The sequence below is a fragment of the Furipterus horrens genome, unplaced genomic scaffold (genome assembly GCF_987537825.1).
Source record: "Furipterus horrens unplaced genomic scaffold, mFurHor1.1.pri manual_scaffold_17, whole genome shotgun sequence".
In the NCBI taxonomy this organism is placed as follows: Eukaryota; Metazoa; Chordata; class Mammalia; order Chiroptera; family Furipteridae; genus Furipterus; species Furipterus horrens.
The window spans coordinates 43,942,742-43,956,372 of NW_028327187.1; the positions used below are offsets into that span (position 1 = coordinate 43,942,742).

Consider the following 13,631-nt stretch of genomic DNA (forward strand, 5'->3'; position numbering starts at 1 on the left):
AGTGAGTGTGTGCACCTCTGTGCCTGCGCTCCTCAAGAATGTACTTTCATCCCCAAACTTTCCCCTCCTCTCCGTAGTTCACAAGAGAAAAATATAAAGAAAAAAATTACGATTTCACTTGCTCAGTAGCACGCTGTCTCCAGTCTTTCAGCACCTATACCACCTGGTCGAGTCCTGTGTCTGCCAGCCAGCAGAGATCCGCTTTCCTCCTGACTTCCCTCTGGGGAAGCCTGTGGTCACCAAAAAGCCTTTCTGTCCTTTCAGCCGCTGCTCGGGCAGCCACCCCAGTCAGGAATCCCGTTTTGTCCCTTTTTCTTCCTTCACTATCTTCACCAAACAGGTTGTTCCCAGATGGTTTTCTCTAATCCAGCAGTGCCAAGGCTCGACTCCTGCCAGTGTGCAGCTGCTCACTGAGATGTTCTGTCTGCAATTAGTCCAAACTACAGACGGGTCTCGGGATCCTTAGAGTGCAGCCTCCCCTCACTCCTCCGCCATCTTCCCGCCCCACATTATGGAAAAGTTTGATGACTTCTCTGCTCCTCATATTTGGGTACAATTATTCATTAATTAGAATATTTTTCTTGGTCTGTTACCTATATGTGCTAGATTTTATTTTCTTGCTTTATTTTGTATCAAAACAAACTGTCTTTACTTGGTATCTTTGTTCTTTCCTTTCTGAGCAGGTTGGGCTGATGTGAGGCAAGGAAACAAGATGTTTCTCCCCTTCTCTCTCTCTCTCTCTCTCTTTCTTTCTTTTGGTAACTTTATTCAACAATCATCAGTTAATTCTCACCCACATTAACTGTAGATTTTTGAAAGTGGTAACAGGTACATAAGTGACCAATGTATAGTTTGATTAAGCTTCATCCTCCTGTGTTCTGGACAACCACACCTGGTTACAGTATGGGGCATTCATTATACCCTTGGCCCAGACAGCTCTGTTGAGCCTGGTGTCAATGTGCACATCTGGAGTTCCCATCTCCTTCATGGCAAATTTCCAGATCTCTTTCAGTGCCCAAGAGGCATACTTCTTGAAACCCACTCTATGGATCCACTTGTGAATGTTGGTAGTATATTTTCTGGTCACTACCTTGTTGACGGCAGAATGGCCCTTCTTCTTCTCACCACCTTTCTTTGTGGGAGCCATTATGCCAGGCCCAAGATGGAAAGAAATAGCACGGGGTATTGTGGGAGAAGGAAAGCCCCATTCTCTCTATTTCTTCTAGCATCTCTAACAATGGCTGATTCTCACGCTCGGCTTTACTTCCCACTGCATGGTCTCATCTTCTACAGTTTCAATTCCAGCCTTGGTTCTAGGTCCTACAACTTCCGGGCTCTGATAATAATTGCTTATCCTTTGTCACTTTTTCATAGACATAAGCATGACTTCCTGTCATTTCTACCCTCTGGCCGCCTCATTTTGGTTTCTTATCATGTTCATCTAACTAACAAATGCCAAATATTATATTGTCTCTGAAAGACCTAGAGAGGTTCATTTTTCCTGGTTGAACTGTAAGTGTTATAAGATAGCCTGTCTCTTGGATAATATTAGAAAAACAATAAAAAATTCTTTCTCTCAAGATAATTGTTAGTAAAAATGAAAATCCTATATCAATGGTTGTAGAAATATAAAACCACCCAAAAAAGTTATAAGAATAAATGTATAAGTATGTACATGAACAAATAGTGTAAAAAAAAATTAGCAAACAGCCTAAATATTTATCAAATGGAAAATGCTTAAATAAATTAAGGTTCATCATAATATAAAATTCCATGAGAACATTCTTGAAAAGAATGAGATTTATTTATATGTAATGTGAAAAGTTATCTAAAATTTTGTGAAGAACAAAAAAGCAAGGAATCTAGCTACTTAAAAAAATCTATATAGCATGTGTATAAATAAGTATTAGCATATACATTAGTATGTGTATATTTAGTTGTAATCACATGTATACAGGCATACCTCATTTATTCCACTTCACAGATATTGTGTGTGTGTGTTTTTGTTCTTGTTTTTTTTAACAAGTTGAAGGCAAGACTTTCCACCAGGAAAAAAGATCATGACTCGCTTTATTGCCATACGTGTTTATCATTCAGTGGTCTGGAACCAAACCTGCAACATCTCTGAACTATGTCTGTATAAAATGTGTTCAAATTGAGTGCTTGATTCCCTCACCTCCAACCTGCTCTCCCTTAGTGGTCCTTAGCTCTGTTAAATGCACCACTATTCACTCACTCAAACTTGGAGTTATCTTCACTCTTCTCTCACACAGATATTCAGTCTGTCAACAAATCCTGACAGATTTGCCTTTCAAAATATATTCTGAATCCAACCACTTCTTATCACTATTGGACTATTAGAACACTTAAATTATATCCTTGTTTCTACCTTTGCTCCCCTTACATTCGATTCAACACAAAAACCGAAAGAATATTTTAAAAACAATTAGTTCTTGCCATTCTCATGTGCAAAACCTTAAAATTCAAGTTTGTACATGAATTTTCCAATGGGCATGTCTCCAAATTTTTCTTCTGATAATCTACCTTATTCACTCTGATCTAAGCACACTAGTCTCTTTGCAGTCACCCAAATAAAGTGAACATGCTTTGCCATATAAATGGGCTTTTGTACTTAGTCCCTTTGGCTGGAATACAATCCCAGATCATACGATTTACTCCCTCACTTTGTGGAGGTTTCTGCTAAAATATATCTCCAGAGAGAACTTTCCTGACCACTCTATCTAAAATCACCAGTATAAATAAATAAATAAATAAATAAATAAATAAATAAATAGCTAAATAAATACAAAATTTAAAAAGAAAAAAGGACAATAAAAACAAACAAAAAATAAAATAAAATCTCTAGTACGGAGCAGGACAGTCATTCATATTATTCCTCTGTCTTCACTAGGATAAAGGGTCTATTAGGTCCCAACCTGCATTACACTAGTACCAATTTATCATTCAGATAATGTCTTCCTTTTTTATCAATTAATAATGTTTTATTTGCTTATTTTATTTTATTATTAAGTTTATTGGGGAAACATTGGTTAATAATATTATATAGGTTTCAAGTGTACAATTCTACTACATATCATCTGTGTATTGCATTGTGTGCCCACCACCTGAAGTCAAATCTTCTTCTGATTTGATTCCCAAATATAGGGTGACTGTATATATTCCTTTAAAATATATTTATTTATTAAAGATTTTATTCATTTTTTTTAAAGAGGGGAAGGAAGGAAGAAAGAGAGGGAGAAAAACATCAATGTGTGTGGTTGCCTCTTGTGTGCCTCCAACTAGGGACTTGGCCCGCAACCCAGGCAGGTGCCCTGACTGGGAATCAAACTGGCACCCCTTTGCTTCTCATGCCAGCGCTCAATCCACTGAGCCACAGCAGCCAGGGCCATACTTCTGAATCTTAAATGCCTGCAAAGTTCTCTTTAAAACCACACTTTGGGTCTGGAAACAAGATGGTGGAGGAGTAAGTGGAAGCTACACTAACCTCCTCCCAGAACTAGTCTGGATTTACAACTTAATTTTGGAGAAATCATCTGGAATAACCAACTGAACACTAGTGGAGAGAAGTCTTATAACCACGGAGAGACAGAAAAGGCTGCTACATCACAACATGACCAGTAGGGAGTGCGGAGACGCGGAAGGGCTGGCTGGGCTCACATGGGTGGCAGCTGAAGGGACTGAGAAACAGCTCAGCAGCCGGGGGTTCCCCCTGGGAAGGGCAGGGTCTAAACCCCCAGCTGATCTTCCCAGCCTATAGCAACAGAGTGGAAAGTAAAATAGCATCAGCTGTGAAAAGTGAAAAGCCACAGGGTTTCTTGTTAGCTGGAGAGAAACAGCTGGAGAAAAAGAGCTCTTAAGCGGAAAACATACGAAAATATTTTGGCCCCCACTTACCCTGGGCTCAGGCAGAGAAAAGGCGGAGAGGACTGGAGATGCTTGGGGAGAATTTGGTGTGGTGGCTTTGAGGGGACAGCTGGGAAAGCGGCCGACCAGGTCCCAGTGCTGACTCATCCCAAGTACTGCAGGCAGACCATTCCCCCCCCCTCAAAGTGGCATCAGCCTGAGGGGAAGCAAAAGCCCTACCTACAGGAATTAAGCTGCCACACCCACGGTCCTTAAGCCTGATGGTTAATCACAGATTGAATAGATTAACAACTAAAGAAGTCAGACAAAGGCAGTAGATCCCTGGAAGTCTCCAACAGGCTGCCTAGGCCCAGACTGGTAAAAAATTTGACGCCGTCAGGGGCAGATTCAGGAAGTGCAGATCATTCTAAGAAGCACCAACAAACAATAGGAGTCACAAAAATGGGGAGACAGAGAAACAACCCCCCATCGAAAGGAAAGGTAGAGTCCCCAGAAAGAGTGCTAAATGAAATAGAGGGGAGCACACTATCAGATATGGAATACAAAACATGGATTATGGAGAAGCTGAATGAGCTCAGAAGAAACTACAAAGAACTCCAGAAAAACTACAGTGATCTCCAGAAGAACTACAAGGAACTTACTAAGAATTATACCAGCATCAAAAAGGACATGGAAGCTATCAATAAGAGCCAGGAGGAAATGAAGAATATGATCTCTGAATTGAAGAACACAGTAGAAGTAATTAAAAGCAGGCTAGAGGAAGCAGACAATTGGATCAGCAAGCTGGTAGACAGTGTAGACAAAAACTCCCAGACAGTGCAACAAAATGAAAAAAGACTGAACAAGACTGAAGAGGCTCTAAGACAGCTGCAGGACAACATGAAACGTAATAATATCCGTATCATAGGAATTTCAGAAGGAGAAGAAGAAGAGCAAGGGATAGAAAACCTCTTTGAAAAACTAATGACAGAAAACTTCCCTCACATGAGGAGAGAAAAAGTCACGCAAGTCCAGGAAGCACAAAGGGTCCCAATGAAGATGAACCCCAACAGGCCAACTTCAAGACACATCATAATTAAAATGCCAACATTCAAAGACAAAGAGAGAATCCTAAAAGCAGCAAGAGAGAAACAACTAATAACATACAAGGGAGCTCCAATAAGTCTATCATCAGATTTCTCAGCAGAAACACTACAAGCCAGAAGGGAATGGCAAAATATATTCCAAGCAATGAAAAATAAAAGCCTACAACCAAGAATACTCTACCCAGAAAGACTAGACTCTCATTCAAAATGGAGGGTGAAATAAGGAGTTTCCAAGACAAAAGAAGGCTAAAAGAATATATCTCCACCAAACCAGCATTGGAAGAGATGCTAAAGGGCCTGCTTTAAGAAGATGAAGAAACGGAGAGAGACAGAGAGGAACATGAGTACAAAGGGGGGAAATGACAATGAATAAGTACTGAAAGAAAGAAGAAACTTCTACCATTTGCAACAACATGGATGGAACTAGAGAGAATTATGCTTACCGAAATAAGCCAGGCAACAAAAGAAAATTACCTTATGCTATCACCTGTTACAGGAAACTAATGAACAACACAAACAAATGAGCAAAATGGAACCAGAGGTATGTAAGCAAGGAATAAACTAACAGTAACAAAAGGGGAGATGGGAGGGAGAGAAGAGGTAAGAAGGGGAAGGGTCTAGTCAAAGAACATGTATAAATGACCCATGGACATGGACAACTGGGTGGGGACTGAATGTGGGAGAAGGGGTGCAGGATGAAGGGAAACAAGAGGGGGAAAAAGGTGGGACAACTCTAATGGAAAAACAAAAAAATTTTAGTTGGGGAAAAATGATAATATAAAGAATGAAAATGCAAGTTCAGTGAATATTAGAAGGACACGGATTTTCCTTCACACTATATATTTTTCTCCTTATCTGATCCCTCCAGAGTTTGGCATTCTAAAGAAGTAAGTAATGACCTAAGTTTCTTTGCATAAAACTAATAAGACCAGTTGTTAATAGAGATTTTTTTTGACTAAGACTTTGACTGGAATGTCATGCCTGAAGGAGACATGCTTGGGCTCTGGTTGTTACCAAAAAGCCCTGAGGAACTGGGAATGACTTTTAAAGATAATAAAAGCCCACGAGATAAAAGGCCTGGTACCTTGGTTGAATGCGCGGTCCATGGCAATTTTTCCAGGGAAGGAATGAAGATTGTTTTCTTGAAAGATGGCTAGAAGAGACCTTAAGGCACAATGGAAAACCAGAAGGACTTGGAAAAGACAGATGTTTACAGGCAAGGCTGAATGCCAGGTATGTGGTTCTGCTTCTGTGTCCTGAAGGGCAGACTGAAGGTCACCCTAAATGTTCCTTGGGTCGGCAGCCGTCTGTCTCGAGAGACGATGGTGTAGCTTCTTAAGAGTCTATCTGCACCGCCGAGAATGGTTGTGCAGTCCGACTCGGGAGTGACACGGTATCTGTCTCCTCCCGTGTTGAATCGACATCTTGCGATGACGCTGGAGTGTCCTCTCCAGTGGAGCTGAAGCTACAGAGCCTGGGCAGGGTGATATGGAGGGTCTGCTGTTGCCCATGCAGCAGACCCCCCCTCTCTTCGCAGCTGAAGGATCCAAGGGAAAGACGGAGTCAATACAGCTTGGCTTCAGGTGCGCCGCAGGAGTTGCCGGTGTTGACTCCAACGTCAAACCGCCTTAGGGACTCCGGCTCCGGATTTTCTGTCGGGGTTTACTCCCTTAGCCTTTCCCCTGAAGAGGTATGCCGCAAGGCAGCGGAGGTTTTTTGGAGTCAGAGTTTTCCTTCTCTGTTCCTTGGGTAAGTTCTAGCAAAGCAGAACTAAAGATCATAAGTGATCATTTTCTGCTCTTGTTGTGTTTATGCAAATGAACAGGATAAATTAAAAATGGACTTAATGCAGTCCCTTTAATGACAAGGAGGGTAATCTTAGGGAGAAAAATCGTGATTCAAGGAAAATCACAATGCTCAGTGGTAGACTATAAAGTAGTGCAACTAACCGTCTTTAAAGTTTCTTTTCATTTAAAATTTGTTTTCATTTGAAAGTTAAACTATGTCTGTGGTATTATCAAAGATGTTTAATTTACAGGCAAGAAGAATGTCCAATGCCTTGCAACTGGATGTCTTTCAGTTAGACAGTCCTATAGATTTAGAGATTTGTATGTGGGTTATGTTACATAAACTAACATGTGTTATCTGTTTTCAAAGGGCATAAGCCTACTATCTCGTTACCTGAGTGATTGTCTGTACATATATGCCTCACTTAATCCTGTCTGCATTGCTGCCTCCCAAGACTCAATGGTTTGGCTGAACTAAGTGGCTGGGTTAGTGAAGAATGGAGTGGCCTGTGGGCTTCACTTTAAAACTGGTTTCTCTTTTCTGTCCTAATGGCTTGGAGAGAAAGAGCCCAGAGGTCTGGGAGGGAGAAAACTTAAAATATTTCCCTCAACCCAAACTAAGTATAACGGGCAAAGGGATTTTGGAGAGGTGAGATGTACCTGACACACCTTCTTCCAAAGAAGCCCTTCTCGTCCCTAATGTGGGACATTGAAAAACTAATACCTGTCTTTTGTCATCTAGTAGTTGTGGATTGCATGATGTCTTTTAACCCTGTTGCCAAATCTGTTGCCTCCAGAATATAATAAGAATACCAGCCTGTTAAATCAAGCATGCCATTGTTCAGGGACATCCAACCGACCTGGAGTCTGCACGATCCTTCCCCATGTGGGAAGGCCACCCTCCCCTCCACACCCCCACTCTTATTAGGGATTTTTGGACCCAAGGGTAGGTATGACGATAACCATGTCCAGCTTGAAGTAGCTATAGGAGCTCAAGACCTTCGCCCATTTTCCTTTATAAGATTATAAAGGGTCTTAAGTCTAAGAGGAAGGGATTGTTATTTTTTATTGTTAAAATAATTAATTAACTAATTAATTATTTAAAAAAAGAAGAATAATAAATGAAAGGGTGAGGCAGGAGAGCTTGTATGTACTACCCACGGGCATGGACTTGGGGGGTGACTGTTGGGGGAGGAAGAGTGCTGGGGAGAGGGGAGTAAAGGGAAAAAAGTGGAGCTATTGTAACAATATAATCAATAAAATATACTTTAAAAAAAAACACTTTGGACACCTCAAATTACATTAGTTCCTGGGAGCAGTTTTTATGTTACTTACTGCCAAATCTGTAAACAAATGTCCTGGTAGTTTTTGGAATTAATTGTCTCCCCTGATTTTTATTTTCCCATTTGAGTTTTGTGTTGACTGCCTTTGTTAGATTTACCTACACAGAAATATTCCAACTGGGAGGAGTTCATCTTAGTTTCGTCATGAAAAGCATATAGTGAATTTACAAATTAAACATTTAAATAAGGTTCTAGCCTTTTTTGCTAATAAACTTAAACTTTACCATGGCCTAAATGTTTGCATCTCTGCCAAATTCATATGTTGAAATCCTTATGTTCTATGTGATGGCATTAAAAGGTGGGCCTTGGGAGGTGCTTAGGCATGAGGGTGAAGCCCTCACATATGGGATCCGTGCCCTTATAAAGAAGGCAGCAGAGAGCTCCCTCATGGCTTCCACCACGTGAAGACTAGGCAATACAAGTAGTCTGCCACATGAGAGACTCCTTCATCATAATGCAAACATGCTGACATTATGACCTTGGACTTCCCAGTCTCCAGATCTGTGAGAAATAAATTTCTGTTGTTTATAAGCCACCCAGTGTGTGGTATTCTGTTATAGCAGCCTGAATGGACTAAGACACTGTTGAAATAGTAATTGTATTTTCTTTTGATGTTAGAGCATCATCAGTCACATAACCTTCATCATTGTGTTTCATGTGCTCCTTTCACCTTAAGCATAAACAAGTTACTTATGAAAGAAGGGTCTTTGTTTCTATCAATCTCATGTTAGTTGCTGTTTGTTCAAACCTTGTCCATCTTTCCAACCTGTTATAGGAAGGGCTCTTTCATGATGGGGATTCACAGCGGGCCTGCACATGGCCATTCTTATTGACTTTAGTGGCAGGAGTTAAGGAATATTAAAAGGCTTATTCCTTTCTTCTACTCATCTACTTCCTTATCCCATTTTGAAATGGTAACACTTGGGAAGATATGCTTTGGTGTGGGTTATGACTTCTGCTCTGGGAAAGCCAGTTTTGCCTATGAGTCTCTAAGAAGGAATCATACGGCATATTAGAAACAGCACGGACTTAGAAACCAGATAGTTCTACCTCTGCTCTTTCTAGCATTGTGACTTAGGTGAAGACCCATTACCCCTTTGAGCCTCAGTTTCCATAAGAGCAAAGTGGAGATTTTGAATACACCAACATAGCTGCATAAAACAAAGCATGTTTATGTTTGGCACATTATCACATCTCAATAAATGATAATTATTACAAAATTAATAATGTCAGGATCGCGTGTTAGGAGTAGGTCCCTTGAAGCTGTTTTGCGAGTGAGGTTTAAAGACAGAGAGGTAAAAAAGGATCAATCATTTTTTGTCTGTGTATCTTTCAGTCCAGCTTCTCATAATGATAACAAAAAGAGAATTTTTCAGGATAAAGCAAAAATAATTAGTGCTAGAGCTTGAGCTTATATTTAAGGTTAAAAGTAAGTTTAGTGTTAGCCTTAAGGAGGGTTAAAAGCAGGGAGAACATTGGAGTTAATGATAAGGGTAGAATTAGAGGTTTGAGTGATGTTAGAGTTTACAGAAAGGCAAAATCATAGAAATAATGTTAGAACTGAGACAAGAGTTGGGTTAGAATTAATTATAAAGTTCAGGGTAAGGATAGGATTACATGTAGAGATAGTTTTAAGGATAAAGATAAGGGTAGAAACAATGTCATAAGTAAGGTGCAAGGGTATGGATAAATTTAGTATTTAATTGAGAATTAGCAATAGGGTTAAATTTAGTGGGAGAAATATGTTCACTAACTTCCCTTCCCTCTGCTATGTGAAAGCACATGTAAAGATGGAGCCTCTATCACCATTTTTTTTCCCCCAGACTAACTGATGAGCAGAGGTTTGCTGGCAACAAAATGAGCATTTGTTTTTGTTAAGCCACTGAGACTTTGGATTGTTTCCTACTATGGCTTAGCCTAAGCTATCCAGATTGGTGCAGAAATCTAAGAACCCTAGTAAACTGTTGATCGAGAATACCTTTAGAAGATGGAGGCTTAGACGGACGCGCTAGGTCTCCCTCTACAACTAGAGAGGAATAAAACTACTTCAAAACAAAGGATAACTAGAAATTCCAGAAAATAAAACTACACGGAAGCCCAACATATGAAGTTATAAACCAGCGGCGCTCTTTGGGCAGGTAGGACAAGCGAAAGGGGGCGGTGCTGTTTGCGGTCGCACCTGGGAGAGCGGCGGGGAGAACAACCCCGGCTGCAGTCGAACCCCCGGCAGCTCGCGACCCCAACGCTGGGGAAAGCAGCCACCACATCGCCTTGAACAGTGAGGCCCAGAGGGCGGGAGGACTGATCCCGGTCTCCTAGCGGAATAACTGTGTGAATCCATCTTGGACCCCCGCCCCCACACAAAGCGCCACAGGGCTACGAAATAGGTCGCGGACAGGCACCGGTCGCTGGCTTGTGACGACAAAGCACCACGGCACAGCAAGAAAAGCTGCCAAAGGGCGCCGGTCGCTGGGTCATTACGAGTACACAGGCACTGCCCCCTACAGCCGGCCCAAGAAAACAAAACGCATCTGTCAAAATGAGGCAGACAACTATAGAAATCCCGGTGGCACAGCTCACCAGGCAAAAGATGGAGAACCTGACAGATGAACAGATAAGAAACCTGTCAGATGCTCAGTTCTGTGCCATTGTTATCAGGTGGCTTACAGAATTCACAAAAGATCTGGAAAAAGATGAGAAAGAAGCGAAAAACACTCATAACGAAAGGAACAAAACCACATACGAGACAGATGGTGAGGAAAAAAAATCCAGAGTTCATTTCAACAAACCGGAATATGGAGAAGGAACAAGCAGTCAACCAATGCAGCGAGAGGAAATGGGAAGCAACAATGAGAGGATCAGAAACCTCTGGGACAGCTATAAAAGGCCCAACATAAGAATCATTGGTTTGCCAGAGAGCGAGGAAGATGAACTAGAACTTGAAAAATTGAGTGAAAATATAATAAAGGAGAACTTCCCAGACTTGGGGAAGGAAATAGACTTACAGGTCCAGGAAGCACAGAGAGTTCCAAAAAAACTGGACCCAGGGAGAACCACTCCAAGACACATTATAATCAAAATGTCAAAAATTAAAGATAAAGAGAGAATCTTAAAAGCAGCAAGAGAGAAGAAAAGAATTATGTACAAAGGGGTCCCAATTAGACTATCAGCTGACTTCTCAAGGGAGACCCTGCAGGCAAGAAGGGACTGGCAAGAAATATTCAAAGTAATGAAAATCCAAAACCTACAACCACGAATACTCTATCCAGCGAAATTGTCATTCAGAATAGAAGGACAGAGAAAGTGTTTCCAGGACAAAATAAAACTGAAAGAGTTCATTAGATCCAAACCACTGTTATATGAGATGTTAAAGGGACTGGTTTAGAAAAAGGAGGATCAAGACAATGAAATCTAAAATGAAAACTGCATCACAAGAAACAACAGAAGCTAGGGAATTGAAACAAAGGCAAACTAAACAGGCAATGAGAGTGGAAAAAGAACTTTAGGTACGGGGAACATATTGGGGGGAGGTCAACAGGGAGGGGGAATGGGGAGAGGGAGGGAGATGATATAGGAATTAAGGATCATGGTAGGAGGGAATGGAATAGACAGAGAGGGGTTGAGAAGAACTGTATGCACAACTAATGGACATGATCTAAAAGGGGGGGACAACTGGAGGGAGGGGGGCCACCGGGTGGAGGGGAGTAGAGGGAAGGGAAATTGGCACAAATGTAATATTATAATCAATAAAACACATTTAAAAAAAAAAAAAAAGAGCCGGCCAAGATGGAGGCTTAGACGGACACGCTATGTCTCCCTCTACAACTAGAGAGGAATACAACTACTTCAAAACAAAGGATAACTAGAAATTCCAGAAAATAAAACTACACGGAAGCCCAACATATGAAGTTATAAACCAGCGGTGCCATTTGGGCAGGTAAGAGTTAAAGAGGGCAGTGCTGTTTGCGGTCGCACCCGGAGCGGCGGGCGGCGAGGAATCCCGGCTGCGCAAGCCCCTGGCGGTGCGCGACTCCGGCGCTGGGGAGAGCGGCCGCCACATCGCCTTGAAGAGTGAGGCCCAGGGGGATGGGAGGACGGATCCCGGTCTCCTAGCTGAATAACTGTGTGAATCCATCTTGGACCCCCGCCCCCAAAGAAACCACCACAGGGCTGCGAAATAGGTCGCGGACAGGCAGGCGCCGGTCGCTGATTTGTGACACCAAACGGCGCCGGTCGCTGGGTCATTACGAGTACACAGGCACTGCCCCCGACAGCCGGCCCAAGAAAACAAAACGCATCTGTCAAAATGAGGCAGACAACTATAGAAATACCGGTGACACAACTCACCAGACAGCAGATAGAGAACCTGACAGATGAACAGATAAGAAACCTGTCAGAGGCTCAGTTCTGGGCCATTGTTATCAGGTGACTTACAGAATTCACAAAAGAGCAGGAAAAAGATAAGAAAGAAGCGAAAAAATTTCATAACGAAAGGAACAAAACCGCATACGAGATAGAAGGTGAGAAAAAATCCAGAGTTCATTTCAACAAACTGGAATATGGAGAAGGAACAAGCAGTCAACCAATGCAGCGAGAGGAAATGGGAAGCAACAATGAGAGGATCAGAAACCTCTGGGACAGCTATAAAAGGCCCAACATAAGAATCATTGGTTTGCCAGAGAATGAGGAAGATGAACTAGAACTTGAAAAATTGAGTGAAAATATAATAAAGGAGAACTTCCCAGACTTGGGGAAGGGAATAGACTTGCAGGTCCAGGAAGCAAGGAGAGTTCCCAAGAGACTGGACCCAGGGAGAACCACTCCAAGACACATTATAATCAAAATGTCAAAAATTAAAGATAAAGAGAGAATCTTAAAAGCAGCAAGAGAGAAGAAAAGAATTATGTACAAAGGGGTCCCAATTAGACTATCAGCTGACTTCTCAAGGGAGACCCTGCAGGCAAGAAGGGACTGGCAAGAAATATTCAAAGTAATGAAAATCCAAAACCTACAACCACGAATACTCTATCCAGCGAAATTGTCATTCAGAATAGAAGGACAGAGAAAGTGTTTCCAGGACAAAATAAAACTGAAAGAGTTCATTAGATCCAAACCACTGTTATATGAGATGTTAAAGGGACTGGTTTAAAAAAACAGAAGCTAGGGAGATGAAACAAAGGCAAACTAAATAGGCAACGAGAGTGGAAAAGGAACTGTGGGTACGGGAAGCATATTGGGGGGAGGTCAACAGGGAGGGGGAATGGGGAAAGGGAGGGAGATGATATAGGAATTGGGGATCAAGGTAGGAGGGAATGGAATAGACGGAGAGAGGTTGGGAGGAACTGTATGCACAACTAATGGACATAATCTAAAAGGGGGGGACAACTGGAGGGAGGGGGGCCACCAGGTGGAGGGGAGCAGAGGGAAGGGAAATTGGCACAAATGTAATATTTTAATCAATAAAACACATTAAATCTGAAAAAAAAAAAAGAGAGAATACTTTTAATAAGAAGAGAAACCACATATAAAAG

At 41.7% G+C, this 13,631-nt stretch overlaps 1 pseudogene; it reads right to left on the reverse strand.

The window, feature by feature from the left end:
• Positions 1-778: 778 nt before the first annotated feature.
• On the reverse strand, positions 779-1,147 carry LOC149990926 (large ribosomal subunit protein eL31 pseudogene; annotated as a pseudogene).
• Positions 1,148-13,631: the final 12,484 nt, after the last annotated feature.